This window comes from Elephantulus edwardii, unplaced genomic scaffold (genome assembly GCF_000299155.1).
Source record: "Elephantulus edwardii isolate Elephantulus edwardi_28Jun2011 unplaced genomic scaffold, EleEdw1.0 scaffold00038, whole genome shotgun sequence".
In the NCBI taxonomy this organism is placed as follows: Eukaryota; Metazoa; Chordata; class Mammalia; order Macroscelidea; family Macroscelididae; genus Elephantulus; species Elephantulus edwardii.
The window spans coordinates 2,268,010-2,274,965 of NW_006399788.1; the positions used below are offsets into that span (position 1 = coordinate 2,268,010).

The 6,956-nt window shown below is 40.0% G+C and overlaps 1 pseudogene; it reads right to left on the bottom strand.

Moving 5' to 3' along the window:
* Positions 1–5,264: 5,264 nt before the first annotated feature.
* Positions 5,265–6,956, bottom strand: part of LOC102868480 — a 7,334-nt pseudogene continuing 5,642 nt past the window's right edge.

Here is a 6,956-nt window from a genome sequence, read left to right on the forward strand (position 1 = left end):
GGTGAACACTTGTATAGACCAATCACAAAAGAATAAATTGAAAAGTTTATAAAAATCTTCCCCACAAAAAAGTCCTAAACCAGGTGATTTCATGGCTGAATTCTACTAAACTTTCAGAGAGAATCTATTACCAAATCTACTTATTTTTAAGATAGAAAAAGAAGGAACACAGCCAGAGTCATTTTATGAATCAAGTATAACCCTTATACCAAAACCAGACAAAGATATAACCAAGAAAGAAAACTACAGGCCAATATATCTTATGAACATAGATGCAGAAATCTCTAACAAAATACTGGCCAATAGAATCCAATGTATATTAGAAAAAAAATAACTCATCATGATCAAGTGGGATTCATAAGAGGTATGCAAGGATGGTACAACATAAGAAAAACAATCAATATAATTCATCACATTAAAAACACAAATAATAATAACCACATGATCCTATAAATTGATGCAGAAAAGGCCTTTGACAAAATACAACACCACTTAATGATTAAAACACTCAGCAAAATAAGAATAAAGGGATTTTCCTCAACATAATGAAAAGTATATACAAAAAACCAAGAGCCAATAGGATTCTCAATGGAGAAAGAGTAAAATCATTCTCTTTGCAAACAGGGACTAGACAAGAATGTCCACTGTCACCGCTTCTATTCAGTATTGTATTGGAAGTACTTGTTAGGGCAATACAACAAGAGAAGGAAGTAAAAGGCATTCAAATCAGAAAAGAAATGGTAAAACTGTTGCTATATGCAGATAACATGACAATGTACACAGAAAATCTCAAGACTCAACAACAACAACAATAACAAAAAACTGTTAGAGCTAGCAGACCAATTTAGTAGTGACAGGATACAAGATCAATATACAGAAGTCAGTGGAATTCCTCGACAGTAACAAAGAAAACACAGTTGGGGAATACCATTTACAATACCCAACCACAAATTGAGATACTTAGGAGTAAACCTAACTAGAGACACAAAAGACCTTTACAAGGAAATCTACAAAACACTTCTGTAAGAAACAATAAAAGACCTAAATAAATGGAAAACTGTTCCCTGTTCATGATTGGAAGATTCAATATGGTGAGAAGGACATGTTTAACAGAATAACCAAACACAAACAGACACCAAACTCATTTTTCAAAAAGATAGAAAAGTTTATTTGGAGAGGAAAGAGACCTCAAATAACCAGAGCACTTCTGAGCAACAAGAATGAAGTGAGAGGTTTTGACCTCAAAATCTACTACACAGTTGTAATAACCAAAACAACATGGTACTTGTATAAAGACAGGCACATATACCAATGCAACAAAATCAAGACCCAGAAATTAATCCACCTATCTATGGTCAAATGATATTCTACAAGGAAGGAAAACCTATCAAATGGGGAACTGGCAGCCTGTCCAACAAATGGTGCTGGCAAAATTGGACTATGACCTGCTAAAAACTGAAGCAAGATGAACACTTCTTATCATATACAAAAATCAACTCAAAGTGGATCAGAGACCTAGGAGGAAATCTCAAAACCATGAAGATCATAAGAGAAAAAATAGGACCAAGCTCAGAAGGTCTGTTGTTGCTAAGTGTCATCAAGTCGCTTGTGACTCATAGAGACCCTATGTACAACAGCTGTGAACTCTGCTTTATCTTGATACAACCTCATTGTCTCTGACACACCTACCCCCATGACCCTAGTCATTGATTCAATCCATCTCATCCAGAATCTCCCTCTCCTGTGCTGTCCCTCCACTCTTCCAAGCATGATGTCCCTCTCCAAGGACTGGTCTCTCCTTGCAACATGCACAAAGTATGTCAAACAAAGCTTCAAAATCCTTGCTTACGAGGAACAGCCTTGTTTCACTCTCTCCAAGATGAACCTGTTCGTTCTCTTAGCAGTTCAGGGTATACGCAGTACCCTTCTCAAGCAGCACAACTCAAAGGCATCAATTCTTCTTCTATCCTCCTTAATCATTGTCCAGCTTTCTGATGTATAGCAAGTAACTGGAAAGCTCATGGCCTGGATCAAGTGCCCATTGTATAAAAAGGCTGACAGATACAGCCAGAAATATGCACCCAGGAGAGGATAAAATTGATGAGTAGGAACTTCTAAAGATAAAAAAAATCCCTGTGTGCATGAAAAACTTATGTTTTCTGTATGCCAAATCACCTTTGACCTAATCCTTTATTTCCAGAAAAAGAGTTTCCTCATATAGCCAAGGGTCAGAGATGAACCCAGAAAGACTGTCACATAACTTATTGTCCCATGGAGCCAACTACCAGGAAGAATGAACAGATATTTCAGATGACAGAGATATTTAGTGCATTCAGGAGCATCCAAGGATCTTATGTAGAAGGACTAAATAAATGCTTTGATCTTTCTTCAGACAATCTCAGAAAATGGCATACAATGCTGCCTCTAGGAAAGTAACAAATCTTCTTTGAAGGAGTGAGTTGGGTTTGAGTTTTTCCCCAGCTTGGGCTTTCTCTTAGAGCAGTGACTTCTGTAAGTGAAAAGTCCTCATCCGGCCTTAGACACACACACACACACACACAAACACACACACACACACACACACACCCCAGAGTTGCTGTCAAGCCATGGAAACCCTGGACCCTGTGAACAGACCAGATCTATACTCCAGAGATCTGTACAGAGATGTGTACAGAGCCACCAGGACTGTAACTTTTTGCAAGTTGTAGCTAATTCAATTATATACTCCTTGGATCTGGGTTCTTCGCCACAAGAATGTTCCTGTCTCTCCATGCCACCATCTTAAATGTCCTTTCTACACTGAATGGCTCCACAGACACTGTTTAATTTGTGCAGCTGTGACCCACGTAATAAGTTATATGTGGAAGTACTGTGCATGTGTATTTTGGAAATAGATTGTCTTTTTTATTTGCTTTTAAAACTCTACTTGACAATGCCCTACCTTTTTCTACTGAGCGCAACACCTCATTGGTTTTGCTTCCTTGTGTCACCATGATTGATAGTTCAGAGTCCATCATCTTTCAAATGTTTATAACCCCTGCACTCCTCCCTGTCATGGAAAATGCACATTTTCTTTCTTTTTTTTTTATTGGTTTGCTTCCAAAGTCTTTATACATTGTGTTTCACACTATCCTTCAATCTCATTGTGTTTCATCCATTTATTCTCATGCATTATGTTTTATAAAAATTAATCATGATTGGACATTACCCATCATTACCCTGTCTTTTCACCCGGATTCCTCCCATATCCTTTCTCCCTCCCAAACTGTTCTACAGTGAAGGTCGTCAGTTATTTTATGCTAATTCTTACATAACACTTTTTCTCCTTTTATTTTTATATTTTTACTGTGATTTTAATGAAAGCTTACAGAATACTTGGATTTCCATTCATTCATTTTTGCACATTTTCTTCCCTCCCCCCACCCCAGTCCACTTTGCTATGCACCTCTTATTCTGGACTGTTGTCATGCAAATAATCCCTAATCATATATTCCTTTTAAACAATTCTTTCTTTCTTTCATATGGGCTATTGTAGTTTTCATTATTTACCCCTCTTTTCTTAATTTCCTCCAAATCCCCAATGTCAATACTGTTTTATAACAGTGCTGTTATGCAGTATTTCTCCTTTCATGACTGAGATATTTGACTCAGCAAAATGCCCTCCGAGGTAACTCATTTTGTGTAATATTTTATTCTTTCTCTTTTTTTAGTGCTACATAGTATTCCTTGTGTGAAAACACCACAGCTTTTCTATCCATTTGTTGATGGGGACTTGGTTTCCTTCCATCTCTTTACTATTGTGAACAATGCAGAAATAAACATGAGTCTGCGTATATCTGTTTGGGTGGAAGTTCTGGTTTCTTTAGGGTATATTCCCAGTAGTGCAACTGCTGGGTCAAATGGTATTTCTATTTCCAACTTTTTGAGAAAGCACCATATTGTCTTCCAGACAATGGTGGTTGCACCCATTTTACATTCCCACCAACAGTGAATAAGGGTTCCAGATTCTCCACAACCTCACCAGAATTTGTTGTTTGCTGTTCTGTTGAACTTTGCTATTGTTACTGGGGTGAGATGACATCTCATAATCTCTCTTAGAGCTATGGATTTTGAACATTTCTTCATGTGTTTGTTCTGAATGTCTTCTTTGATGAAGTGTTCATATATCCTATGCCCATTTTTCAATTGGATTGTTTATCTTGAGGTGCTTGAGTATTCTATAAATTCTAGATAAAAGAATATCAGACATGATATCATGATATCCTGCATGACATTACCAAATACTTATTTTCCTGGTCTGTGGCTTTCCTTGTTACCCTGTTGGAAAAGTTTTTGGATGCACATAGGGATTTGATTCTTAGAAGGTTTCATTCATCTATATTATTCTTTCCTGGTTGTAGGTTTTTTCGGATTCTTGGAAGACTAATCATGTCGTGGATTGGAGCTTCTAGAGTTCTTCCAAGCCTTTCCCTGATGAAGTTTATAGTCCTTGGTTTTAGTCCTGGATCCTTGGTCTGCTTTGAATTGTTTTTTGTGTATGGTGTGAGGTGTGGTTGTTGCTTGAGTTTTTGGCAGATAGTTTGCCAATTTTGGCAGCATCATGTCATCTCCTTGTCAAAACTCAGTTGACCATAGGTAGATGAGCTGATTTCTGGGTTCTTAATTATATTCCATTGATGTATGTGTCTGTTACTGTACCACACTACCACACTGTCTTGACCACCAAGGCTATGTAGTATGATTTGAGACCAGGGAGTGAGATGCCTCCTACCTTGTTTCTCTTTTTCAGGAGTGCTTTGCTTATTAGGGTTCTCTTTCCATTCCAAATGAAATCTGCCTTTTCCGTCTTGTAGAAGAATTGAATTGGTATTTGGGGTTTTGTTTGTTTGTTTGTTTGTTTTTAATTATTTTTTTAGGGGATACTGAGTTTTTTTATTTTGCACATAAGACCACTCAAGATGCTGCCTGTTGATATCTCGGGATCACATCATGGTACACATGGCCTGTGACTCAGTGGGAAACACAGTGAGAAAAACAATGATTTGGGCCACTCACATGATGACTAATCTAGGGTTTCCAACAGGGTTCCAGATGGTTAAGCCTGGCTTCGGGAGCAGCTCTAATGAAGCAGTAAGAACACGACCAGGAATGGGGAAGGAAGTTAACTACCAGAGGACCTGCAGTACCGGTCTGATGCCTGGAGCTGCCATTTGCATCATTAGCAGAGGTCTAATCAGCTGACTAGGAAACTGGCTGCCCCGAGCTTAGTTGGCGGGAGGGTTTCTGAGCTTCTGGCCAGCGAACTGAGCCTTGCTGCCCAGCTCCTCTTCAATTCTGAGGATCTAGTTGTACTTGGCCAAGCGCTCAGATCGGCAAGGTGCACCTGTCTTGATCGGGCCAGTGCAGAGGCCCACCCAGTCAGCAATGAAGGCATCCTCGATTTCTCCAGAACAATGAGACACCACAATGCCCCGACCATTGGACTGGGCTAGCTTGCACGCCTGAAGATACTCCGTCACAGAGTCTATCTGATTCACTTTGAGCAGAAGACAGTTTCAGGACTTCTCATTCATGGTCTTGGAAATTTGCTTGGGGTTGGTCATGGTGAGATCGTCTCCTACCATCTGGATCCCTGAACTGGCAGTGAACTTTGTCCAGGTGCTCCAGTCATCCTGGTCAAAGGGATCTTCAATAGACACCACTGGGCAGTCCCTGATGAAGGACGTGTACAGATCTCCCAGCTGGTCAGGTGAGATGTACCTGCTGGAGTCATCAGGAGACTTAAAGACCAGGTCATACTTCCCAATGCAGAAGAACAGCAACATCCATGCCGATCACCCCCTTGTCAGTGTAGCCAGCTTTCCCAATGGCAGTCTTCAGCAGTTCCAGGGCTTCTTTGTTCTTCAGGATGTTAGGGGCAAATCCGCCTTCATCCCCCACATTGGTGGCATCCTGGCTGTACTTGTTCTTGGTGACGTTCTTCAGGTTGTGGTAAACCTCAGCCCCAATGTGCATGGCTTCTTTGAAGCTTGCTGCTCCAAAAGGAAGGATCATGAACTCATGCATGGCCAGCTTTTGGCCACCTTGAGAGCCGCCGTTGATCACATTGAAAGCAGGAACTGGCAGAATGTCTTCAGAATTGCCGGCCAAGTCTGCCATGTGCCAATACAGGGGGACTCCCTTCTCAATGGCTCCAGTCTTGCAGACAGCAAGAAACATGCCCAGAATGGCATTGACACCAAATTTTGATTTATTCTTAGTTCCATCCATCTCAATCATCAGCTTGTCAATCTTCTCCTGTTCCACAACATTCAGTTTCTTGTTAACTAGAGCAGGCACAATAATTTTATTGATGTGCTCAACAGCCTTTGTGACACATTTCCCCAGATACCAAGTTAGATCATTGTCTCAAAGCTCCAGAGCCTCACAGATACCAGTTAACGCAACACTGGGCACAGCAGCTCTGAAGAGACCTTTTGCAGTATAAAGATCAACTTCAACAGTGGGATTTCCATGGGAGTCAATGATCTCTCTGGCATGAACCTTTATAATAGACACAGTGAATTTCTGGGGAGTCGGTTCTTGTCACTAAGGAAAGCAGTGGAAGGTGCAGCAGACACCAAGATGAGTGTTTGAGCAAAGAGGTGCAGAGCTCCAACGCCCAGGGATTCTGTCCTCGCCACCTCTCTAAATCTGTATTTGTATTAGGATTGTGTTGAACTTATAAATTGCCTTTGGTCGAATTGTCATTTTCACAATATTGAGTCTTCCTATCCATGAGCATGATATATTCTCCATTTCTCCAGGTCTCTTTTTCTTTCTTGTACTAATGTTTTGTAATTTTCTTTAAATAGGTCTTTTGTGTTTCTAGTCAGATTTACTACCAAGTATTTAATCTTGTGGTTAGCTATTGTGATGGTTATTGTTTTCCTTAGCTCCATTTCTGTATACTCTTT